A 27,625-nucleotide genomic window follows, 5' to 3' on the forward strand; every position below is an offset into this window, starting at 1 on the left:
CCAGGTGCCAACAGGTAGTCTAAAAGTTCGGTTGATGTAGTCCCTGTGTCGGGACCCGTGATGACTCCTTTGCAGGAATTATCGGGGGAGGCGATGTATGTTGAGATGGGGTAGCGATGCGGGCCAAGTGCAAGCGATGTCATCTTGTTAAGGCTGGTCGCTATTCTTTCACTTGGCGTGCTGATGAGGGCGATGTTTTGGGCACGTTGAACACGTAAGTGAAGTTCGTCGACCTCTTGTTCCTTGAGGCGCGCCTCGATGCCGACGGCGCGAGTCAGAGTGTGGTGAGGCCACTCACCGAATGTGAGACCGTTTCTCGGGCGCAGGATGACTTTAAAATCGTCAATGGGCAGAGGTGGGGGCCTCTGGAGTCGTCGTGGTACAGTTTTGTTGGAATGCTGCGTATCTTAGTGGCGGGCTGCTGGGTCAGACTTAGCGTCGGCGCGGCGTCTCCGCCGGCCGCGAGCAGTGAGCCATGATGCATCCGCCGGGTCTTCTGGATAACCTTCTGTTGCTTGATCGTCGCCGTTGGTAGCTTCCACATTCATGATCGTGGTCAACGGATTTTCGCGGTGTTGGACAAGGTCGGCTGTCCCTGGACGCCGATCCTGACCACGCTGAGGCTTAGCTCGGGCACTACGGCTCAGAGACGCCGCGAGCGTCCCTGCTGCATCGATGGTGATCTTGACGTCGCCGTGGAAGGTCGCAGGAAGCGTCCGTTGTCGTGCTCGGAATAGGGCGAGGAAGAGCGCGTGAGATGCTGTACAGTCTGCTGCTGACGCAGGAGCTCCGAACCTCACGTCCGCACACGATGGTTGCTCCGAGTGGACTCCCTGGTAGTAGAGAGGAACTTGCTCTCATAGAGAACTAGGAGTACAGGGTTTATTTACATATTTACATTAAAACATGAGATACATTTCAGTTCATCAGTCTAGCATGACTGAAAGAGGAATGCACACAGCACACGAGCTCTAAGCACCAAGCACACTCCTTGTCGAGCACACAGCTGCTTAAAAGCACTCTGTCCTCCCTAGATACCTAGTTGAGGGAAAACTGCTGTCCAACCTTCGTCCAATCGGACCGTCCACAGTCGGAGGCGTATCGACCCGCCTTTGAGAGGGAGGGCTCACACCCTCACGTACGCACTTTGGATTCCCAGAACCCGAGTTGAGCGGGTCCTCTTAGCCAGGTTGTCACGCTTGACCCCAGCCGGCGCCTCTTAATGCCAGAGCTGACTTCTCCGGTCGCCGCCACGAGTGTCGGCAGACTGTGACGAATCCTGGGGCCCGAGGAAAAATGCACCGCAAAACACCATTCTCTGAGAAGCTCTCTTGCTGCAAATAGACCATGAAGGCGACGGCGAATCAACCAACAATACATGGTCCTCCAAACGTGGCTTGATTTGCAGGCGCCGTCGATTCGACGAAAGAGGCGCATGGTTGATTAACATTGCTGTGGTCTCCAGTTCTACGAAGAAAGTGCATGGTCGGTTAGCGCTGCCGGCGTCGCCGGTTCTCTGAAGGATGCCACCTCCGCGGGTCGAGCGAAACAACTGCAGCGGGCTGAGATAGGTTTGCCCCTGTTTACCCCTGTAGGCCGATCGCAACAACGTACTACGCCCACTGCGGAAGGTTAGAAAAACACCCACATAAACACATCACAGAAGTGGCCACGTGAGGCGGCTCGATCGATAACTGTAGAAGCGTCATTCAAAACACACGGAATTGTTCTCCACTTCGGGCGGCGTTCTCTCTAATTCCCTTTTAAATAAAAATATTTTGATCCATAAATATTTTCATAAACAACGGTTAAATTTATTAATTTTCGCTTTTCCTTCCTGTTTGGCGGTTGCCTTGGCTCTCTACCTTAGTAGATCGCTTAATTTCTCAACTCCTTGCGACTCTTGTTTCCAGTTGCCAATTTTGCAAGAAAAGTGCTGTACATTTAGGGAAAAACCAGACGAGGTAACAGGTGACAGTCATATTGCTTATGGCTTTAAGGGTTATTGCAGGGTTTGATGATGGACGCTGTCTCGAATTATTTTCCACCTTATCTAACCCATATCGCAGTTATATGGTTCCGAGGATCTGCCAGCGTTGCGGTGAGCCATCACTCAAGGAAATAATGAACCAAAGGAAAAGTTGAACGCAACTGGCGTTTTCTCCGGCCGCAACAGGTTCCACCATCATACGGACCAGCTGACCACGAACCGAATCCCCTTTGTGGTCCCTGTATCAGTCTAAACAAACAAGGTTGAACTAACGAAGCAACAGCGATGCGCGTGACCGTTGAATAGATGCTGACAACTGAACGCTTCTAGAGTTAATCATGCGGGTACCTAATCGATGAGAAAACTGGCCTTCACACCCCAGGAGATGCCAATAGCTACCGGCATCCAAAAGGAGTGAAAAATGCAGCAAAATGTTGACCGCCAAATAGCTGTCGAGTCTTAACATTGATTTGGCGGCGCTTTAGGAATGTGTGTGAGGACTGGTGGCGTGGGCGGAGAGGAGGAGGGTATGCCGCTTAACTTCGGGGGGGGGGCGGAGGCGCCCCCCCCAGGTAACCGCCTGCACAGGCGATTTTTAAAAACTATATAAAGCCTAAAAATGATGGAGTAGGGTGGTTTTCTGGGCCAGTCGGTGCATGATGATAGTGTGATGGATTGAGAATGTATAGACGCAAGCACACAGAAAAAGGAAACGCGCAGGACAACGCTGGACTTACAAATGAAGTTTATTGCGATCGAATTCTGTAGATCGCCGCCACGCATGCGTAAACAAAACAGCAGTAATAAACAGGCCAAAGAAAAAAAGAACCTAGCCACAAACAGCCGGCTCATTAAACCTAGCCACAAACAACCAGCTCATAAAAAAAAATATTATGAGGTTTTACGTGCCAAAACCCACATTCTGAGGCGCGCCGTATAGTGGGGTACACCGGAAATTTTGACCACCTGGGGTTCTTTAACGTGCACCTAAATGCACTGGTGTTTTCGCATTTCACCCCCATCGAAATGCGGCCGCCGTGGCCGGGATTTGATCCCGCGGCCTCGTGCTTAGCAGCCCAACACCATAGTCACTGAGCAACCGCGGCGGGTAACACCGGCTCAAGCATGGCACGAAAGTATGCACCATAAAAGGCGTTGCCAAAAACTGCGTTTCATTAATAAAATGTCAACACTTATTTTTCTTAGGAGACGGAACATACACAGTACACCTAAAATTTGCATTAATGGATTACCAGCTATTCCTCCATTGTGTGAGCCGCCAAATATAAGAAAATTGGTCTATATTTGTCGTTTAAAAAAATGGGTTCATACGGACACAGAAATATATATTTTTTTTACCTTGTCATGTTCTTATGCTACGGTTTTTGCAATCACCTATATATATGTTCTTCGTTTCAATAAAAATTTAGTTGAGAGTTAGCGCTCGTCCTGTCTGCTCCTTTCTGTGTCCGTGTTTTATTTCGCGCTAGAAGCCAAGCTCATGTTACCGTACCAACTCGCCCAACTGTCTATCCTTTTGCACAGAAATATTGTTCAAGCTAAGTGCCCAGGAGGTGCACTTTACGCGAAAAATGTTTTTGGGCAGGTTCATTGCGAAGTGCGCACGGACGCCGATAAATAGGCAAAAAAGTAATTTTTGGCTCATGTTTATCCGCCAATTGAACGCTGAGGCGGTTCTAGTAAAGACATGCTAAATATCATGTCTGATGGCGTATTGTATTTTTTACAAATTGAGAATGTTTTGCCAAATTATTCTTGTTCTAAGCGAGAATTTTTTTTAAATTTGTCTCCCAGTGCTCTCGTAATTTGCATCTGGTTCGTTTTCGGCGCGAAGCCTCTCGGCGGCAAATACGGAATACACAGACGTTCACGTTCCCATAGAGGAGTGTTTATAGAAAGGCCACACTGCTTCTAAGTTTATTCGTCAAACAACTGCCGCTGGGTGAAAGTAGTTTTCGTCACCGCTGCGAGCAGCGTCAGTCAAGCAGAAGTACAACCCTATATCGTTGTCTGTTGTCGACCTGCTTGGTGTACCGAAGGGGAAGGCTTAGGTGACGATTGTCTACAGCTTTTGAGAGAGATTTACCTAGACAATACCGTTTGCGTTGAATGGGAAGGAATGAGGAGCGAGGAGAAAGTTGATATCAACAAGGGACTAAGGCAGGGGTCCCCTTTATCCCCACTGCTGTTTATGATGTACATGGTGAGGAGAAAGGGCGCTAGAACGAAGTAATATTGGGTTTAATCTCTCAGAGAAACAGGCAGGTACAGTAGTAGAGCAGCAGCTTCCAGGTTTATTTTATGCGGACGACATTGTGTTGCTAGCTAGCAAGCAAAGTGATTTGCAACGTCTGGCTAATATCTGTGGACAGTAAGGCGATAATTTAGGTTTTAAATTTAGCGTTAGAAAATCAAGTGTTATGGTATTCAATGAAAGCAGTGAACAGACAGTGGCAATACAGGGCCAAGAAATACCTCGGGTAAAGAATATAAATATCTTGGTATATGGATAAACGAAGGCAATAGATATATGGAAACACACACACACCAAAAAAAAAAACAAGAACAGTGAAGGGGAAGCGAAATACAGCCATAATGAAGCAGAGAGCGCTATGGGGTTACAATGTGGAAAGGTGTAATGGTCACAGGACTTACTTTTGGAAATGCGGTTGTTTGCTTGAAATAAGGGGTACAATCAGGTCTCGACGGCATCCAAAGATCAGTGGGACGCCTCGCATTGGGCGCTCACGGGAAGACTACAAATGAAGTCACTGAATGAAGCTGTGCAGGGGGATATAGGCTGGGCAAGTTTTGAAGTGAGGGAAGCTCACAGTAAAATTGATTATGAAGAACGGCTGAGCAATATGGAAGAAAGTAAATGGGCTGGGAGAGTGTTGAGGTATTTGTACAGAAAAAACATCGATTCACATTGGAGGAAAAGAACTAGGAAGCTTACCAGCAAGTACGCGGCCTGTAGGGTGAACAACACAGCAGCAAAGAACGTCAAGCGGAAAGTCAGTGAGGTTGAAATAATCTCATAGGTGGCGGCAATGGAAAATAAACCTGCCATGAGTAACTATATACTTAAGAGGAAAAAACGAAATCAGGAAAGAAACATTTTATGATAACTCAAAGGGAAGCTCATTGCTTTTCGAAGCGAGATCAGGATGCCTTAGAACACGCACCTATAAAGCAAGATATAAGAAGGAGGAAGAAGCATGTGCTTGCTGCGGTAAAGCTAGGGAAACGATGGAGCATGTTTTATTAGAATTTGAAGATAGCAGCGGTTGATTTAGGCATGACTGGACTCCTTGAAGCCCTTGCGTTGAGCGAGAGCAAGGGGAAAGTAAGCATGTCCGCAATAGAGATTAGTAGGAGGTGATTGGAAGATTGGTTGGAAGAAAAGTGGGGAATCGACAAAAAACCGAGATGCACAAAAACAAAGTTCACAATAGGGGCTCAGAAAATTTGGTTAGGGGAATTTATCGTGCGTTTTTTTTTGTTTTTCTTCTTTAACCTAGTTAGGACGTTAGGCAGTATTATTGCAAGACCTTGGTGGCACAACCCACCGCCCCGTTCCAAAGGGGACGCTCATAACATCCATCCATCCATCCATCCATCCATCGTTTTCTCTGGCCGAGTGGATCTTGGTCTGGCAGAGCCTTGGACGCTTTCTGGCTAGCAGACGATAAAAAGAAACAATGGTCGCTTGCCGCCATCACTGTGGGGAGTACTCCACGGATTGCAACGCGTTCGCTTGAGCGCAGCCTCTCCGGATAGTCTTGTTTCGCCGGTGTAGGATGCCGAGCAGTATGTGCATGGTTGTCTGTGGGCCAAGCGTCTCACGTTTTCTTCGATATTCCTTCGGTAGCCACATTAGGTGCCCAAAGTAGGCATTCGATTATGGCCAACATGCTTTCCTTTGCGTTTTTTCCCATTTCGGTGCTCCGGCCACACAAAAGAAATAAAGACATTGTTGCGGTGCAGCGAATTGCCGCATGGTAAAAGTTCGATTTCGTTACTTCTTTTGCGGAAAGTAAAGGGCCACGGCACGCTTCAGTTGCCGGATACTCTTATTATATTATTGCCATAACAATTATATGGACACTCCAGGTGCATTTCTGCTGTCCCCTCATGTTTCGTATAAAGTCCAAGGGCGATAACATCGTGACCGCGCGCCGCATGCTGCATGTGCGAGGGAAAGCGTAAGGGGTGGGTTGGCATGGGTGAGCCGACGATGGTGGCTCAGTCTCGCGTGCGCGAAAAGCGAGCAGAAAGCGCGCCGCTTCCTGTCGCAAGCAATAGTGGTTTAGTTGGGCGTCTTTACGGTACGCTCAGCTCCGAGTCGCCCCGCTAAGCCACAGAGGAGCGGCGCGCGATTTTCACGTTTTAGTTACACGTTTAGCGAAACGGAGCAGACCTTTTGTAGTTACAGTGCCCTCTGGCCGAATTCAGGGTAATGAAAGAAAATAAAAAACACACATTGATCACTTTTATAAAGTAAAACGTATATATATATATATATATATATATATATATATATATATATATATATATATATATATATATATATATATATATATATATATATATATATATATATATATATATATATATATATATATATAACTTATTCGTCCATGAAGCATCTAGACATGCGCTCGTAATGCGTTACCGGTCCATTTTATCCAGCGGGAAATAAAGCGCCGGATTGGGGAACGCAACGTGATAGCCAGCGAGCTTGCTTTCTGCATCCAATCTAATCCTTTCTGACGCCAACGCTAGCCAACGCGCTGCGCAGAACGCTCCGCTCGGGCAGCTTGTGAGCGGACTGTGTTTGTCGCTCCGGTAGCCCGCTTGCGGAGAAGCGAAGGGCGCATGCGCATTCGCGCTTCTGCTCCGCTCAGCTTTTGAGCGGAGCGTAAAAACGCCAAACTAAAGCACTCGAGTGGAGGGAGAAGGGGCTGTGATCTGTGAATCTGTGTTTGCGCAACATGTTTATTTGCCTTCTTTGACACATTATACACAATCACTTTTTCTTAGATAAGTAGATTTATTGGAGACTTATACGTATACTTAAATATCTTGTTGCGAGGTTTTGTGTATACCTGCAGTGAACTTTGTTCCCAGTGACACTTTTTTGCCCTTTATCAAGCTGTATCTTCGCATTTCTGATGTACGAGAGCGAGTCAAATGAAAGTGAGCCAATTTATCCCGCGCAATAATGACTCGGTTCATTATCTGCGAGTAATGCGCGTAGCACACAAACATCTCTGATTTACAAGCGTGACACGCAAGTATGAGGATAAATGTTCTTTAATGCTCTCATACATTTGGTTGAACATGGTTGCGTCACATAATAGACGCTTCAAAAGCTGAACAGCGTGGTGTCGTGAGGCTTTTGACAGCTGAAAGTGTTTCCCAAGAAGAAATTATTCGCCGTATGGCTGCCGTGTTCGGTGAACATTGCATTTTATTGGCCACTGTGAAGCGTTGGAGCAAACGGTTCAAAGAAGGACGTGAAAGTTGCAAAGACGATCCAAGACCGTGCCAAAGCCACCGTGCAATCACCCCCACCCCGCAAAAGTTGATGAGCTGATTAGACAAGAACGGAGGATAAGCATGGATGAACTGGCAGAGCGTGTGAACATCACTCACAGTTCGATTCACACCATAATTCATGAACATCTCGGTTATCGGCTCTTGTGTGCGCAATGGATGCCGAAGATTTTGAACCACAGCCAGAAGACAGAGAGATTCGGAACTGCCTTGACTCATCTGATCCGCTATCACAATGAGGGTGACGACTTGTCTGCACTTGTGACCGGGGACGAATCATGGTGCCACTACTACGAGCCTGAAACACAACGGCAAAGCTTAAAGTGGAAACATTCGGACTCACCATCCCCAAAGAAAGCAAAGGCCCTCATTAGCGCCGGAAAGCTGTTGACTTTTTTTTTTTGATCGTCAGGGGCCATTACTGATCGAATTTGCTAAACCTGGAGAGACTATCAATCGTTTCTGATATTGTGAAACGCCGGATCGGCTGCGTGTCGCAATCAAGAACAAACGACGTGGAAAATTGACGAATGGCGTCATCTTGCTCCACGACAATGCCCGTCCCCACGTCGTTGACGTAGTTAACACAAAACTGGCAAAGTTCAAGTGGGAAACGCTGCAACATCTGCCATACAGCCCAGACCTGTCGCCTGGCGACTTCCACAATTAGGGGCAATTGAAAAAACAGCTCAAGGGAACCAGATTCATGTCTGACAATGACGTGAATGAGTCAATTACAGCCTTTTTAAGCAGTAACCCAGGGAGCTTTATGACACGGGGGAATCAAGCGACTCGTTGGTTAGTGGGACAAATGTCTCAATGCTCATGGAGACTACTTTTAAATAAAGTGCCCCGTTTGTCATATGTTCGCATTGGCTCACTTTCATTTGACTCGCCCTCGTATATTTTGCAGAACTCCTGCTTTTTATATGTGGTCTCTGTTGCGATATAATTTCGGTGCAATTACTCACAATACACGACCGGTGACAGCTCCTCCTGCGCAATACATTGGAACGAAGGACAGCGTCATTGAGATTTTCCCCTGTCCGTTGCATATGTTCTTGAATGACAAACTTTCAATAAAATATTTGTCCTCAACTTCTTTACTTCATGGCCTTTACATTTTTCATATCAGCGGCGTGCACTGCTTTGCTGGTTTCGAGCTGATATAAATGTTTTAAATTATTAAATAGACAAAAAACATTTATTTCGGGCACAATAGACAAAAAACAGTTATTTCGGGCACAATTCTTTGGACATACGAGCTTATTCTTTTATGAAAAAAATACATATTTTACTTGTTTTGACAGTTATATAAGGAGGAGGCCGAGCTGCAGCGTGATCCCCCCCCAACCGAAATTTCTGGCTACGCCACTGACAGGGGAATATCATTACAGAAAGAAATGAATAAAAAGAACAATTCTAAAAAAAAGAGAGTAGATACAACAAAGCACAATGTAAATACAAAAAGAAAAGGAGGAGAAGGGCAGTTTAAGAATGCATGAAACTATGGCAAAGCTCGGAAAGGAATGATGGCAGCGAGTTATGAAAAATATCAAGATAATGAAAATAAGCGTTATAAAGACACTGTATCCCGTGGATGGTTGCGTGTTGTTGATGACAGGCAGGGACATGGAAAGGTCTATGTTCCTGGTGATCCTACGCGGAATACAAAGCATGATACATCTGAGGACTTCGAGGCAGGTGAGGATATCGTGAAGGAGTTTGAAGAGAAAGAGAAGGCCAGCGCGATTACGTCTGGAGCGAAGGACAGTGACAATAATCCAGAACAAGGTCCAGTGTCCGTGTTTGCAAACGTGGCGATGAAATATATGCTTGGAAGCTTTTTCTGGACCCGATCTATAATGTCACTGTTGGATCTGAAAAAGCAGTTACAGACGACCGACGCATACTCAAGCTGAGGGAGACAGATGGTTGTGTGCAACTTGCGGAACGGTATAGGAGACTTGAATTCCCTCGATAATCTGCAAACAAAGCCAAGAGAGCGCATACCCCGCATTGAACGAGTTTAGTGTGAGCGGAAAAGTGCAAAGTTGCATCAAAAAGTACACCGAGATCATTGATCTCGCACACCTTACACAACGGTACAGAGTCTACAGAATAAGAAAAAGAAATGCTTGCTGTTTTGAGTGTGAAAGTCATGACTACGGTCTTAGCTGCATTCAAGGAGAGGTTATTATCTTTGCAACGTTTAGAATAGGAAAGCAGGTCGGACTGCAGGGTGCGACAGTCACAAGCAGTGCGAATTTTCTTTAAAATTTTGGTGTGATCGGCGTACAGGAGGAAAGAAAAGTTCCGAATAACGGCATGAATGCCATTAATAAAAATTTTAAAAGGGGGTGGTCCTAATACTGATCCTTGAAGGACGCCGCTAGTTTCCATGTTAAAGGAAGACTTTTGACCATGGGCGTTAAAATAACATGATTTATCTAGAAGTTTACTGTTCAAGAGATTGACAACTGTGACGAGTCAACATCACAGTGCGTAAACTTGATCAGAAGCAGTGAGTGGCAGATTACATCAAAGGTTTTGCTCAGGTCACAGTATAAACGGTGTCAACTTGCCCCCTTTGAAGTACCGGTGCGGAGATCTGTGCCATGAAACTTGCGAGATTTAATAATAATAATAATAATAATAATAATAATAATAATAATAATAATAATAATAATAATAATAATAATAATAATAATAATAATAATAATAATAATAATAATAATAAAATTAAGTAAATCAAGATGCGCTGTTTCAAGTCCATGGGTATACTGGAATGGTTTGTGAACTGCACATGGACAGCAGGAGGCGTTGCCATACACGCTAAGGACAAAATGTATGCACAACCATATACGCCCTTGACTCGCAAGATGACAATGCAACCAACTGCGGGGATGCCTGTGGCGCACAAACTGAACAGGGAATTGTCGCATCCGCTGTGTATATATCTCCAGGCACGCCCAAGTGTGATATCGAGAAATTCATGACCGCGCACTTGATGACACTACCCCTGTGATCATCGTTGGAGACTTCAATGTAGACATTTCGAAACCAGACAAGAAATGGGCTACTCAGTTTGTGCTAGAAGAGTTTGGTTTGAAGTGCCACACCAATTCAAGCCACTCAACTACTCAACAACGATCGCGTATAGATTTAACTTTGGACAAGAATATGTCTAAGCTTGTAACCGAACCAATGAGTGTATATCAAAGTAATAATAAGGATATCATCACTATCATTACTAAATTATAAAAATAAATACATGTACCATTGTGCTGTGCTGCAGCTTCGCTGGTCATCCACCTTCACAGAGTAAAATGGCTCCTCAATTTTTTTTCGTTGATGTTTAAGAAAATATAAGTAGTGCCTACAAAATGAGTTTGAATCGCATGATTTGCGAGCAGCTCTCTTTCTCATTACATGTTCCTGAGAGTGATTTTGCTTGTTTAAATATAACGTTTAGTTGTGTCCAAGAGGACCATTGTCTGCACTAATCATTTGTGAAATTTGCCAGGAAAATTCATAACCTTAAACTCCCAGACAACAAAAAATTGATTTCTCCCTGGTTTTTCTTCTTTAAAGATACCAGATATTCTGTAATTTTTTTATTTAGTACATACTGCAGACCACATTGTGGTAATTGCAGGACGGGCAGACATTGAGTACAAGACATATACAAGATACGTTCGTATACATTCATAAAATATATAGACCTTACAATGATATATATTGCTCACAGAAACATTTAGTAAAAAGATCAAAACGCAATACCTAAATCAATTAATGGTGCAAACAGAACGATGTAAAAAAAAGGCAAGGGAATTGCACATCAAAGGCAGTCAAACAGGAACCACAAAAGTTATTGGGAGTATAGTGTTTCTTACTGAACTTGTTCAGAGTGTTCACAACGAAAACGAAAGTACTATTCAATAAATAAATAAATAAATAAATAAATAAATAAATAAATAAATAAATAAATAAATAAATAAATAAATAAATAAATAAATAAATAAATAAAAGCTTTATATTTCAGTTCTTTACAGAAAAAAGCCGAGATTGATGAGAAAAAAGCAAGTCTTGACGACCACTAGGCAGGCGTCACTAACCTATCAAAACAGGAGCGACGATGTATCGCTGCTCGATGACGTGTCGCTTCTCGAAACAAACGATATCAGCAGTGACAGAGAAAATTTCGGGATAACATGAAAGCATCATATTAAATAGGTTCACCTTAAAGATGCATATCATATCCGCCGCAATATGGCATATCAAGGAGATAAAAATAGAGACAAAAAAGCTAGGAAATTTAATTCAACTTACAAAAAGCCTGCGGAGCACAGAAGAGCAGCGTAGATCATGAAAGCTCCATAATATTTGCGTTAAACATGACAGGCATGCACTGCGATATTTACATAAAACTGAAAGAAAATGAAAGCTATTATAACTTGCAACACGCTTGCGGACCACAGAAAAAGACAAAGTGTGCAAGTGCACAATTCGGTATTTGATTACTTGGCAAAGTGTATTTCAACATCTGGAGACCATATTGTTTTTCTATAGCGTGATAAAAATAAAGTGTTAGGTTTTCGCACTTCATACGGAGTACGGCAGGGCAACGATTTGACCATGCGACAAAGAAATGAGTCGTGGCGTGCTATAGTTCTCTTATACAGGGTGTCCCATGCAACTTCAGCCAAACTTTGATGATGATTGAAGTTTATTGGCGCAAGGGCATCTAAGGCCAAAGAGCGCCAGGACATGTGTTTTGATTTAGCAAAATGGTGAGTTTAGGACTATGACGTAAAATAACGGCTGTATAGAGGCCTACACGTAACATATATCTATAGATATTAGTGCATCAATTCTAAAATAATTACTAAAATAAATTTAAGGCCTTAAATGCATTGGCTACAGGCACAAATGTTAAATCATTGTGGATAGTCCGAGTCCCTTGCTGTACAATTCTTGCTTAGGCAAGAAGTGCGAGAGCTCAGACATACTTTTGTGCATCAGATTGTACCTCACCTGTGCGGCACAATCTGATGGTTAGGATGGAATGAGATGATTTCTAGAAAGTTAATTTGTGCAAGGTAATTAAGCACTCTTTTGAAGTTAAAAATTGCATCCTCTTATAAGAACATCGAGGGATGTGTGGGGGGGGGGGTATATGGTGTGAGTAGAGTTCCCTAAAATGAGCCACTCGCTCTCGGTGAAGTTCAGGACATTGAATGAGGACATGTAGGACGGTTAGGTTCTCACCGCAGCATGTGCAGGTCGGTGGGTCAGTTGCAGTCAAGAGGTATTTGTGTGTGCCATAAGTGTGTCCTATTCTGAGTCGTGCCATGCAGGTGACTTCTGAGAGTCTATCAAGCTTCAGTGGGAAAGATTTCGTTAACTGCGGTTTGAGCAGGTGCAGCTTATTTTCAACTTCCTTGTCCCATTCAGCTGACCAATGATTACAGAGCGCCTTTCGTACCCCAGGTCTCATGTCTACACCAGGCACCCTGCTTACATCAATTGTATCCCGATGAGCCGCTTATCAGCATTTTTGTCCGCCATTTCATTGCCTGCGATTCCAGAGTGGCCTGGCACCTATAGCATACAACAAGAGCATGGTTTTGTTTATACGCAATGTGAACGCGTTTAAGGAGCTTTTTCAATACAGGGTTTCGGCTTGCTTTGCCACAGGACAGGGATGTGACAACGCTTAAAGAATCTGTGTATACTATAGACTTTTGTATCTTGTGCTTTACTATGTACTCAACAGTGATCAGAATACCGTACGCTTCCGCTGTAAAGATGCTGCTATGGTTATGCAAGGTTTTAGAGTTGGAGAAGTTTGGGCCATGCGCTGGCATATGATACCGAAGTTGCAGACTTTGAAGCATCAGTGAAATATGCCATAGATCTATACTTGTCTTCAAGGGCCAAAAAAATGTTGCTGGATGAGGGCACTTGGACAACTCTTTTTGTTAAGCTCTGTAAAAGACAAGACACAGGTGACTGGACATTGCTCCCAAGGTGGGATGAGTTCAGCGTAGTCACTTTCCAACAGATCTGTGAAAACTAGTGCGAGTTTTTCCGCAACTGATTTTACTGCTAACGGGAACGGCGGGGCGTGTGAAGGCCGGTTTAAATACAACTGATTTGTGGACTGATCAATTATGAGTGCTTTGCATGGATGTTGTTTTAGCTACATGGTTCTTATTGTATAAGTGACTCCGAGATATATACGCTGATAATCCAGTGGCCACTGATCCGACTCTGCATAGAGAATTTGGACAGGGCTCGTACGAAAGGCACCAAGTGGTAGGCGGATACCTAAGTGACAGGATCGAGTAGCTTAAGTGTTGTCTTTGAAGCTGACTGGTAAACAATACATCCATAGTCTATGCGTGACAACACTAGGCTTTTAAAAAGAGATAGGAGACAATACCTATCTGTTCCCCGCGACTGGTGAGATAAAATCTTTAAAACGTTTATAGTTTTAAGACATTTCAGCTTCATGATGCATAAAGGTTAGCTTAAAGTCAAAGATTACACCCAAAATTTTTTGTTCTTTTCTAATTACCAGGCTTCTCCCATTCATCGTAATGCAAGGGTCAGGACATACCCCTCTTCGTCTGGAAAACAGCACACAGGTAGTCTTTTCTGCACTGAATGTGAACCCATTTTCGTCTGCCCATTTGGCGAGCCGATTGACACTTAGCTGTATCTGGCGTTCACATATGGACAGGTTGCAAGATTTAAAGCTGATTCGGGTGTTGTCCACATAGACAGAATAAGGCACCATGGATGGTATAACAAAATGGAGAGAGTTCATTTTTTATTATAAAAAGTGCGCAGCTTAGCACTCCTCCCTGTGGTACACCGTTTTCGTGAACAAAAGTGCGCGATAGTACACTGCCAATTCTTACGTGGAACTTCCTTTCAGATAAGTAATTTTGCAAAATGTTCAGCATACTACCACAAATTTCATAGGACGACAGGTCTTGCAGAATACCGTATCGCCAGGCAGTATCATATGCCTTCTCAACATCAAAGAATACAGATAGACAGTATTTGCTGTGTACAAATGCATCTCGTATATATCATCTCGGTTGTAGACCTCGCTCTTCGGAAGCCAGATTGGCGAGGGTCCAATATACCATTATATTCCAAAAAGTAGACAAGCGTGTCTACTTGATTAGTAGACAAGCTTGTCTGCTTGAAATGATTAACCGTCGCCTAGGCGACGGTTAATCATTTTTTAAATACCTTAAGTAAACAGCTAGTGAGCGCAATTGGTCTGTATAAAGTCTGTAAGGGTCTGTAAGGGTCTTTGCCGTGTTTCAGGACTATTGCCTCCTTCCAAGAGGAAGGTATATGGCCAGTTGCAAAAATCTTATTGTAAAGACCTAAGATGCAGTTTAGGGTCTCACAAGGCAGATTGTTGATTATTTCATAAGTTATTGTGTCAGAGCCTGAAGCCGAGCTGCCACAAGAGCCTAAGGCAAGCTTGAGTTCATGGAATGTTAGTGGTTTGTTGTATCCTTCTGATGACAACTTGTTTGGACGCAGATATATATTTTCAGCTATTCTTTTATGGTATAAGAAAGTTCCGGAATAATTTTCCGAGCTTGATACCCTCTCAAAGTGCCCACCGAGAGTATTTGCTTGATCTTCTATTGCAACACCAGAGCCAGTGACGTGACGAAAATAATTTGGACGTTGTCCTGAACGTCGTAACGTGTCCAGCTTTCTCTTTTGAATATTCGGCGGATACGGCGGCCATTTGCTTTTCACCGCTTAAAATTTATTAGATTTTCTGTTGCTGGGTAGCGCGGAAAGCTGCTCCATGCTTTGTTCTGGCGTTTCTTTGCAATTTCACAGTCTCTGTTCCACCACGGTTTTGGATTAACTTTATCTGTGCAAGTCTGACGTATGCAGTTTTTAGCAGAACAGAGGATATGTTCAGTGATGTAGCTGGTCAGTTCCTCTACACCTAGGTGGTCCACATCTTCCAGGCACAGTGTACATAGATTTCTAAATTTCGACCAGTTTGCACTATGAGGTCTCCACTTTTTGGGGTAAGCTGGTCCATCGTGCCATTTTGTTGTTTCTAGGACTGTTGGGAAGTGATCGCTTCATATGGATTACTAATAACTCTACATTCCAGGTATGGAAGAAGTGATGCTGACCCTATGGCTAAATCTATACATGAATACGTGTTGTGTGTAGAACTGTAAAACGTTGGCTCTGTCTTGTTAAATAGACAGGCTCCAGATGAAAGAAGGAACTTTTCTATTGCCCGTCCTCTCACACCACATCTTGAGTCACCCCAGAATGTGCTGTGAGCATTAAAATCTCCGATTACTATATAGGGTTCAGGAAGCTGGTCAATCAGCTTTTCAAATTTTGCTGTTGCTGTGTCAAATCGTTCATCAGGCGATATATATATATATATATATATATGGCGCAAATAGTTATAAGTTGATTGAACAATATAGCACGAACAGCCACTGCTTCAAATGAACTCTGGAGCGATACATGCTGGCATGCTACTGACTTTTGGGCTACGATTTCCACACCGCCTGAACAAGAATTACCATTATTTCGATCTTTACGGAAAACTATGTTCTGTCTTAAGAAGTTCTTGTGTGTCGACTGTTTCTTGAACACAGAACTGTCGTGGCTGATGTTCCTTTAGTAGATCTTTGACATCACCTAGATTGTGAAATGGGCCCCTGGCATTCTACTGAATTATTTGTGTAGCCATATTGAGGAAGATTTTTGTTGTGTGTGTTCAAGAGCACAGGGTAAAGATAGATATATATGGTTACGGGGATGCTGGGAGTATAGAAGGTTATATTTACAATATATATATATATATATATATATATATATATATATATATATATATATATATATATATATATATATATATATACAAAATGAGTTTGAGTAGTTAAGATGGCTGACCACCAACAACCCGCAGCAGCCAGCGTCTCGCAATCTTCTTCTTCCTCTCTTCGTTCATCCTTCCGTAACAGGACCCCCGGGTGGTGAAGCGCCGTCTCGGCGCATGGTAGGTGAAGAACTGCGAGCGAAGTATGGCTTCAGCCGCGAAATGTGCACGACGTCAACAGGCGGCGGACTTGAGGATGGATCAAACTGTAACGGTGCGATCTCGTAATTGACGTCGTTAAGTTGACGTATACTATAGGACTTCATAAGGCCCTGTGCAGCGAGAGAGAAGCTTCTGGGAGAGGTCGACCTGACGACATGGTGACCAAAGCAGCACCCAAGCACCTGGGGCGAACTGAACATCGCGATGGCACCGGTCGTAACGTTCTTTTTGCAGTTGCTGCGAGGCTAATAAGCGAGATCGGGCGATATGACTCGCCACGTGAGCGCGATCGATGACTTCGCGAGTGTACTCAGTGGCAACGCGGGGCACAGAAAGTAGGATGGTGTCAAAGGGCAATGTGGGGTCGCGACCATACAAAATATAAAAGGGTGAATATCCTGCGGTGTCATGTCGGGATGAGTTATACGCGAATGTCACCTATACGCCAGCGTGGCGTCCCAGTCGCGGTGATCGTTGGAAACGTACACAGACATCATCTCTGCGAGTGTTCGGTTGAGACGTTCCGTAATACCGTTCGTTTGTGGGTGGTAGGCGGTGGACAGCTTATGCTCAGTGGCACAAGATCGGAGGAGGTCGTCCACAACTCGAGACAAGAACGAGCGGCCACGGTCTGTAACTGTCGCAGCGTATGTCAGAAGCAGAACGTGGCACAGGGAAACTGCGTACGACGCGAACTTTTGCCGGATCTGGTTGGACACCGGATGCGTCAACGAGGTGTCCCAACACTGTAATCTGACGGCGACCGAATTGACACTTCGTGGAGTTCAGTTGAAGGCCGGCTTTTCGGAAGACTGCAAGAATTGCAGCGAGTCGGGTAAGGTACGTGGCTGCCGAACGGGGAAGAAAAAACAATAACGTCGTCAAGGTAACAAAGACAGGTGGTCCATTTGTAGCCTCGCAGAAGAGAGTCCATCATACGTTCAAATGTCGCAGGAGCATTGTATAGGCCAAAGGGCATGACTCTGAACTGATATAAGCCACCCGGCGTGATGGCCTTCTTCTCGCCGTCCATTGCATCAACTGAAATCTGCCAGTAGCCGGACCGAAGATCGATGGACGAGAAGTATTTAGCTCCGTGCAAGCAGTCGAAGGCGTCATCGATGCGGGGTAGTGGGTAGACGTCTTTGCGCGTGTTCTTGTTTAAGTGGCGATAATCGACGCAAAAACGCCAGGTACTATCTTTCTTTTTCACAGGGACAACAGGCGAAGCCCAAGGGCTGGCTGATGGCTCGATGAACCCTTGGCGGAGCATTTTGTCCACTTCTGATTGGATGACTCGACGTTCAGCATGCGATACTCGATAGGGACGCCGATGAATATGATTCGTGTCTCCAGTGTTTATGCGGTGGTGAACGACAGATGTTTCGCTTAAAGGCCTTTAGCTGAAATCAAAGATGTCTGTACGATTCAAGCAGGTGACGTATGTCCGTGGCCTGTGCAGAGGTGAGGTCAGGTGCAATCATTTTCGCGAAGTCATCCGTTAAAGAACCAGAGCTGTGAGCTGCAATTGGCGCTCAATTTTCAAGATTATATTTTACATTTATTCATTCAAGATTATATTTACAATATATTGTTGCGTGTAGAAAGACACAGACAGACGAGGCTATTTACAGGCTATTTACATTGGAGCCAGGCAGCCAGGCCGACCCTCGCTCGCGCCAAGTACCGCCAACTTCATCGTCGTTCTCGCGGCGGCTCGTTTTTTGCGCATCGCCCGATGATCTTGTAATACTATCCCCCCGGCGGCAAAAGCACCGTCACGGTGCTGTTAAATATCCAAGGCGCGTAGAGAGTTGTAGGGCTTGAGTCGGGCGACGTGGACAATGTCACTGGTTGTCACAGCGGAGGACGTAGTGGGCGTGGCTAGAACGATTTCATAGGTGACATCGGTCACTTTGCGGAGCACGCGATATGGACCTGTGTAACAAGAAAGGAGTTTTTCACATAGGCCAACTTTACGCGAAGGTGACCAAAGCAACACGAGGCTGCCTGGCACAAAATTGACATCACGGTGATGGAGGTCGTAGCGTTGCTTCTGCTTGTCTTGAGACACTTGACGAGCGCGCGCAAGTTGGCGAGCGTGGTCAGCATGGGCGATTGCATCAAGGGCATAATCGCTAGTTGAAGCTGTGGCGGACGGAAGCACAGTGTCCAGTGGTAGCGTTGGTTCGCGGCCATACAAGAGGTAAAACGGGGAAAAGCCAGCAGTTTCGAGACGGGAAGAGTTGTATGCAAAGGTAATGTAAGGGAGAGCCAGGTCCCAGTCACGGTGGTCGTCGGAAACGTATTTGGATAGCATGTCTGTAAGGGTGCGGTTCAAGCGCTCAGTGAGGCCGTTCGTTTGGGGATGGTAGGAGGTGGTAAATTTATGCCGTATTGAGCAGGCACGCATGATGTCGTCGATGCCTTTGGCCAAAAACGTACGGCCATGGTCTGTTCAATTGACGCGGAGCACTATGCATCAAAATAATATCATGTAGGAGGAAGTCCGCAACATCAGTTGCGCAACTGGTCGGAAGAGCACGGGTTATGGCGTAGCGGGTCGCGTAGTCCACCGCGACAGCAACCCACTTGTTCCCTGATGTAGATTCCGGAAATGGGCCGAGAAGGTCCAAGCCGACACGATGAAAGGGCTCGGCAGGAATGTCGAGCGGCTGCAGGTAACCAGCGGGGAGCTGGGAAGGCTTCTTGCGTCGTTGGCAAACTTCACAAGCGGCGACGTAACGTCGTACGGAACGGGCAAGACCCGGCCAGAAAAAACGGCGACGTACACGGTCATAGGTTCGAGATACGCCGAGATGTCCTGCCGTTGGCGCGTCGTGGAGCTCTTCTATAATGGTGGAGCGGAGGTGTTTAGGTAATACAAGTAGGAAGTCGGAGCTGTCCGGATGAAGGTTACGACGGTACAGAGTACCGTCGCGGAGGACGAAGAGGCGTAGAGTAGCCTCGGCCGGAGAGTGCTGAAAACGGTCGATGAGTGCTCTGATGTAGGCTTCACGGCGTTGCTCGTCAGCGAAATGAAGCAGCTGTGATACAGAGAATACGCAAGAAGCACTGGCAATATTAGAGGAGTCAGAGTCGTCAACAGGGTAACGCGACAAGCTGTCAGCGTCTTGGGGCAGGCGGCCAGACTTGTACACCACGGAATATGAAAATTCTTGTAGCCTCAAAGCCCATCGACCAAGCCGGCCTGTAGGATGTTTTAGCGAAGAGAGCCAGCAGAGAGCATGATGGTCAGTGACTACGGAAAAAGGGCGACCGTAAAGGTAAAGACGGAACTTCGCAACCGCCCAGACTACAGCAAGGCATTCTCGTTCCGTAATCGAATAGTTGCGCTCCGATGGTGTGAGGAGGCGGCTCGCATAAGCAATAACGCGATCCTGGCCACGCTGACGCTGGGCTAAGACGGCACCTATGCCATGACCGCTGGCATCTGTACGCAATTCTGTAGGGGCATCAGGGTAGAAGTGGGCGAGAATGGGTGGTGAGGAGGGAAGAGTAACGAGACGAGAGAAGGCGGTGGCTTCTGCAGTACCCTACGAGAATTGTACGCCTTTCTTCAAAATATTAGTGAGGGGTCTAGCAATTGCCGCGAAATCTTGAATAAAACGACGAAAATACGAGCATATATATAGCCCTACAAAACTTCGAACGTCTGCGGCTGTCTTCGGAACCGGAAACTCTCTGACAGCGCGAGTTTTGTCGGGATCAGGCTGTACTCCGGAAGCGTCAACGAGATGGCCCAGAAGAATAATTTGCCGGTGGCCAAAACGACATTTGGACGAGTTAAGTTGCAGCTTCGCCTTTCGAAATGCATCAAGCATAGTTGTGAGACGTTCAAGGTGAGTGTCGAACGTTGGCGAGAAGACGATGACGTCGTCGAGGTAGCAGAGGCATGTGGACCATTTGAAACCTTGGAGCAAGGAGTCCATCATGCGCTCGAAGGTGGCAGGGGCGTTGCATAATCCAAACGGCATTACTTTAAATTGGTATAGGCCATCAGGTGTGATGACCGCGGTTTTTTCTCGGTCCATATCGTCAACAGCAATCTGCCAGTATCCCGAACGAAGATCAATAGACGAGAAATAGCTGGAACCGTGCAGGCAGTCAAGGAGCGGGTAGACGTCCTTCTTAGTAATGTTGTTCAGGTGACGGTAGTCTACACAGAAGCGCCACGTGCCGTCCTTCTTAACCAACACCACAGGTGACGCCCAGGGACTCGAAGAAGGCTCAATGACGTTTTTACAGAGCATTTTGTTGACTTCCGTTTTGAATTACTCGGCGTTCCGACGCAGAAACTCGATACGGTCGTCGGTGAATAGGCGTAGCATCGCCAGTAAGAATCCGATGCTTGACCGCGAGCGTCTGGCCTAAAGGGCGATCGTCGATGTCGAAAATATCTCGGTAGGACGATAATACTTGGCAAAGCTCTTCAGCCTGCGTCGAGGACAGGTCCGTCGCAACCATCTTCTTTATATTGGGATCGGCACCCGAGGCTGGCGCGAGGGGCCTGCTAAGCTCGCGAGAACCATCGGTCGATAACGCTGCCACGTATTGGTCGCCGAGACAATCAACGCTGCCAAGGCAAATGTATACCTTGTGGTAGAATTTGCTTTGCCAATCCAAAGTTACAGACAGGCATGCGAGTGCGCTTCTCAGTAATATTAAGTATACTGTGAGGCACTGTAACGTCATACCTTATTGGAATGTCGGGCAGAGTAGTGACGAGGTACTCGCCATCAGGAACTGGTGGGAAAGACAACAGTTCAATGTAGGCTATTGACTTTGGCTGCAGGCGAAGAAAGCCGGTGGGACGTAAGCGGCAGTGGGGTGCGTCAGAAAGTTCTGCGAGCATCGGCAACTTAAGGCGAAGGGTACTGGAAGAGCAGTCAATAAGAGCAGAATGTGCGGAGAGAAAATCGAGGCCGAGAATGAGGTCGTGGGGGCGATGAGCAATTACTGTGAAGAGGACAGGAGTGTGGCGCCCGGCGATGCTGACGCGTGCCGTGCACATGCCGATGATAGGCACAGTACCGCCATCCGCAACGCGGACGACGCGTGCCGACGCTGGGGTGAGGAGCTTGTTCAGTCGTCGTCGGAAGGCAGCACTCATAATTGAAAGATGTGCTCCGGTATCGATGAGTGCCATGACAGGATAGCCGTCAACGTCAACGTCAAGAAGGTTTCGGTTCGTGGGTAACGTGAGCAGAGGATTTGAAGGCAGGGTCGACAACGCAGCTTCACCTCCTGAAGCTGCAGTGCCTAGTTTTCGGCTGGATCCGGGAGGCGATAGGCGGCGAAGAGAAGCGACGGGGTTGGAACGAACGAGACTGATGGCGTCGAGGTGAGGGCGAGCGGCTGTACCGAAGGTTTGGAGCAGGAGCATCAGTAGCAGTGGATTCATGGCGGGTGGTATAGGGAACGGAAGGTCCAAACGTGCAGGAATAAGCGGCGGTGTATGTCCGAGGAGGTGGTGGTCATCGGTTGCGGCAGTGACGAGCGACGTGGCCGATGCGACAGCAGTGGAAGCAGATCGGCCGGTCATCAGGGGTACGCCAATCGGACAGGTTGCGGCGAGATGTGGCGGAAAAGGACTGCCGAGGACGAGGAGGGCCGTTAGAGAAGTGGGGAACGCTGGGTTGAGACGTGGAACACACGGAGTTAAGACCCATATTCTCAATTTCCTGTCGGACGACGGCCTGGATCATCGCAATGGTGGTTGCTGGCGGATCGGGAGGCGTCGTGGAGAAAGCTGGCGAATAGGTGGCCTCGAGTTCGCGGCGAACAATACGGGTGATGACGTCACAGATGGTGGTCTGACGTGGTCGACCCTCACATGTCGACGTAGCAGCAGTGTTGGGTAGCCGCGTGATGTGGGGTGTGATACGGCGGCTCTTAGCTTGTTCAAGGCGACGGCATTCTTTGATGATGGCGTCGATAGTCGAGACGTTGCCGAAAACAAGCAAATTGAAAGCGTCGTCGGCGATGCCTTTTAGAATATATGACACTTTATCGGCTTCGGACATAGCATCGCCAACTTTGCGGCATAGAGCTAAGACGTCGAGGATATAGGAAACGTACGGCTCCGTAGATGACTGAACACGAGACGCAAGAGCCTTTCTCGTGGCAGCCTTGCGCCCAATGGGGTCGCCGAACAGTTCCCGTAGCTTCTCTTTGAAATTGTCCCAACTGGTTATCTCATCGTCATGCATTTCGTGCCACATGCGTGGGGTGCCGCCGAGATAAAAGATGACATTGGCGAGCATAATCGTTGGGTCCCACCTGTTATTAGCACTGGCGTGTTCATAGAGTTTGATCCAGTTGTCAACATCCTGGCCCTCCAGGCCAGAGAACACACCTGGGTCGCGATGTGGGGCGACCGTGACGATTGGAGCAGTGGGACAAGCCGAAGCCGTTGCAGAGATGGGCGCGTCACCGGGAGGCATGGTGACAAGCTCGGTGTGTCGACCACTTCTGAGTTCTGTGGTGAGGACGGGGATCGCTGACCTCCACCAGAATGTTGCGTGTTGAAAGACAGACAGACGAGGCTATTTACAGGCTATTTACACTGGAGCCAGGCAGCCAGGCCGACCCTCGCTCGCGCCAAGCGCACCGCCAACTTCATCGTCGTTCTCGCGGCGGCTCGTTTCTTGCGCATCGCCCGATGACATCGTAATAATATTGTTACGTAGGAAGACGCAGACGACAAGCTATGTACAACTATATTTACAAGGAAAATACGCTGCGCTTGGCCAAGAGGCAACAGCCCGCGCTAGCTTCTAAATCGTCGTCGTCGTCTTCACACTGCTGGCCTTTCGTGATCGCACATATTGTGCCGTAGCACTACCCCCGGCTGCAAAAGCGCCGTCCCGGAGCGACTAAAGATCGGACTCGGAAGCAGTGTAGTAGGCCTTGAGCCTACTGACGTGTACGACATCACTAGATGCCACAGGAGAGGACGAGCTTGAGCCCACAGGAGCAATTTAAGTCACAGGCGTCACCTGGCGCAGCACGCGGTAGGGCCCTGTGTATCGCGAAAGAAGCTTCTCTGAAAGTCCGACGTGACGAGAGGGCGACCACAGGAGCACGAGCGCACCAGGTGAAAACTGTACGTCACGATGGCGGGCGTTGTACTGACACTGCTGAGTGGTTTGTGAGGCCGTAAGTCGAGCACGGGCAAGCTGGCGTGCATGGTCGGCGAGGGCGATGGCGTCGCGCGCATACTCGCTTGTTGAGACCGCAGCAGGCGGAAGTGCCGTGTCTAGGGGCAAGGTAGGTTCGCGACCGTACAGTAGATAAAAGGGAGAAAATCCGGCGGTGTCGTGCCGGGAAGAATTGTACGCAAATGTTACGTAAGGAAGGGCAATGTCCCAGTCGTGGTGGTCCTTGGAAACGTACTTGGCCAGCATATCAGTAAGAGTGCGGTTTAACCGCTCTGTCAGGCCATTGGTTTGAGGATGGTATGAAGTAGTCAGTTTGTGTTGAATGGAGCAGGAACGCACAATGTCAGCGATAACTTTCGAGAGGAAGTTTCGACCACGGTCAGTAAGCAGCTGTCGCGGGGCGCCATGAAGCAAGATAATGTCACGCAAGAGAAAGTCCGCGACGTCAGTGGCGCAGCTGGTAGGGAGAGCCCGAGTGATAGCGTATCGGGTGGCGTAATCAGTCGCGACGGCTACCCATTTGTTCCCAGAGGATGACGTGGGAAAGGGACCGAGCAGGTCTAATCCAACACGAAAGAACGGTTCCACAGGGACGGTGATCGGCTGGAGATGACCGGCAGGTAGCACCTGAGGTGTCTTCCGACGCTGGCAGGGATCACAGGCAGCAACATAGCGTCGAACGGAGCGAGCGAGACCAGGCCAATAGAAGCGGCGGCGGACGCGGTCGTACGTGCGGGTTACCCCAAGATGTCCTGCAGTGGGTGCGTCATGCATCTCAAAGAGCACAGTCTGTCGTAGATGTTTTGGCACGACAAGAAGAAGATCAGGGCCATCAGGGAGGAAGCTCCTTCGGTACAGAATGCCGCCCTGGAGGACATATCGGCGAACGGATGCGTCGGTAGGTGTAGAGCGCAGACGCTCGATGAGTACTCGCAGCGATAGGTCTCGGTACTGCTCATCGGCGATGTTAGCGAAGGCAGACACAGAGAAAATGCCGTCGGCGGTACTACTGTCGGCGTCGTCAGGCTCGTCAACCGGGTAGCGAGACAGGCAGTCAGCGTCCTTGTGTAGTCGGCCAGATTTGTAGGTGACAGAGAACGAATATTCTTGGAGGCGTAAGGCCCAGCGACCAAGTCTTCCTGAAGGGTCTTTCAATGAGCATAACCAACAAAGCGCGTGATGGTCTGTGACAACGGAAAAGGATCGGCCATATAAGTATGGGCGGAATTTCGCAACCGCCCAAACTAGGGCCAGACACTCACGCTCAGTGATGGAATAGTTGCGCTCCGCGGGTGAGAGGAGCCTGCTGGCGTAAGCGATAACACGGTCGTGGCCACGCTGGCGTTGTGCCAGTACTGCTCCAATTCCGTGACCGCTGGCATCAGTACGGACTTCGGTAGGCGCAGAAGGATCGAAATGGGCCAGAACGGGAGGCGTTGTGAGAATGTCGATTAGATGAGAGAATGCAGAGGCCTCGTTATCGCCCCACTGGAAAGGAGCGTCTTTTTTCAAAAGGTCGGTTAGTGGTCGTGCTATGGCGGCGAAATTCCTCACGAAACGGCGGAAGTACGAACAAAGGCCGATGAAGCTGCGCACATCCTTGACACACTTCGGAACAGGGAAGTGCGTAACAGCATGGATCTTGCCTGGGTCCGGTTGCACTCCATTCGCGTCAACGAGATGTCCAAGGACGGTAATCTGGCGACGGCCGAATTGGCACTTCGATGCGTTGAGTTGCAGACCGGCTCGCCGAAAAACGTCCAGGACTGGTGAGAGGCGCTCGAGGTGCGTAGCGAACGTTGGGGAGAATACGATAACGTCGTCCAAGTAGCACAAGCACGTGGACCATTTGAAACCGTGAAGAAGGGAGTCCATCATGCGTTCAAAAGTGGCAGGAGCGTTACATAGGCCGAACGGCATCACCTTGAATTGATAAAGACCGTCGGGTGTGACAAAGGCAGTCTTCTCGCGGTCGAGATCGTCCACGGCAATCTGCCAATAGCCGGAGCGAAGGTCAATAGAGGAGAAATAGCGAGCACCGTGGAGGCAGTCAAGGGCGTCATCAATCCGAGGTAGGGGATACACGTCCTTTTTGGTAACCCTGTTAAGGTGCCGATAATCCACGCAAAAGCGCCATGAGCCATCCTTCTTTTTTTACCAGCACAACCGGTGACGCCCAAGGACTACATGACGGTTCAATAATGTTCTTGGCAAGCATTTTGCGAACTTCTGCGTGAATAACTTGACGCTCAGCTGGTGACACGCGATACGGGCGGCGATGAATAGGAGGGGCATCGCCGGTATTAATGCGATGTTTGACAGCTGTAGTTTGGGCTAAAGGACGATCGTTAAAGTCAAAAATATCGTGGTAGGAAAACAGAACGCGGTAGAGTTCACGAGCGTGCTCGGAGGGCAAGTCGGGGGCAATCATTTTCCGGAAGTCAGCGATGGTACAATTTGTCGACTGCGATGGGAGAGGAGTATCGGATGAAGTGTCGTCTACTGCAATGGATGCTACTGAGTGATCCTCGAATGAACAAAGCTGGGCCAAAGACATCCCACGTGGCAGCACTTGTGTCGTCAAGCCAAAGTTGACCACTGGCAGGCAGACGCAATTCGCCGTAATAGATAAAACTGTATGGGGTACTGTGAGCCCGTGTGTAAGGAGGACGTCTGGAATAGGAGCCGCGATGTAGTGACCGTCGGGGACTGGTGGGGATGACACTAGGTCAACGTAGGTCAGTGCCGAAGGTGGCAAGCGAACGAAGTCGGCGGAACTGAGGCGACTGGGGTGTGGTTCGGCAGGATCCAGAACAGGCAGGTCAAGGCGGAGAGTACTGGCGGAACAATCGATGAGAGCAGAATGTGCGGAGAGGAAGTCTAAGCCGAGGATGATGTCGTGGGGACAGTGGGCGATGACTGTGAATAGCACGATTGTTGAGCGATCGGCGAAGGAGACGCGGGCGGTACACATACCAATGACGGGGGCTGTTCCGCCATCGGCGACACGGACAACAGGCGTCGTGGCGGGCGTGAGAATTTTCCTGAGCCGGTTACGAAGGTCAGCGCTCATTACGGACAAATGCGCCCCAGTGTCTATGAGAGCAGACACAGAAACACCGTCGACTTGCACGTCAAGAAGGTTCAGATGAGTGGGCAAAGTCAGTAGAGGATTTGGCGGCGTAGGGGGCAATGCAGCGTCACCTCGAGGCGCTGCATCGTCTAGTTTTCCGGCTGGGAGCGGCGTCCGAAGGGAGTCGGCGAATAGGAGCGACGGGGCTGGAGAGAGCGAGATTGTCGTCGTTGGGGCGAAGGCGAACGAGAATAGGGGCGGTTCGTTGCAGGAGAATCAGTGGCGGCATTATCGGAGCGTGCGGCATAGGGACGAGAAGGGCCACCTGAGGGGCGAGAGTAGGCAGTAGAAGTAGACCGGATCGGGGAACTCCAGCGACTACGACAGTGCCGAGAAATGTGCCCGATGCGATGGCAGTGGAAACAAATAGGCTTGTCGTCAGCAGTGCGCCATTCAGATGGGTTGCGGAAACGTGGTGGGTAAGAAGATGCGGGACGGGGCGAAATCGAAGAAGCCGGGCGGGTATCAGGGCGATGGGCCGAGCAGATGGTGTGAAGACCCATGTTTTCAAACTCCTGGCGGACAACTGCCTGGATCAGTGAGACCGTGACTGCAGATGTGGGGGTGGGACTGGAGTCGAAGGCAGCCGGATAGGCGGCCTCGATCTCACGCCGGAC

The 27,625-nt window shown here is 47.9% G+C and overlaps 1 pseudogene; it reads right to left on the reverse strand.

The window, feature by feature from the left end:
- Positions 1–407: 407 nt before the first annotated feature.
- LOC135906191 (uncharacterized) overlaps positions 408–27,625 on the reverse strand; it is a 41,343-nt pseudogene continuing 14,125 nt past the window's right edge.

Source organism: Dermacentor albipictus, chromosome 1, assembly GCF_038994185.2.
Source record: "Dermacentor albipictus isolate Rhodes 1998 colony chromosome 1, USDA_Dalb.pri_finalv2, whole genome shotgun sequence".
In the NCBI taxonomy this organism is placed as follows: domain Eukaryota; kingdom Metazoa; phylum Arthropoda; class Arachnida; order Ixodida; family Ixodidae; genus Dermacentor; species Dermacentor albipictus.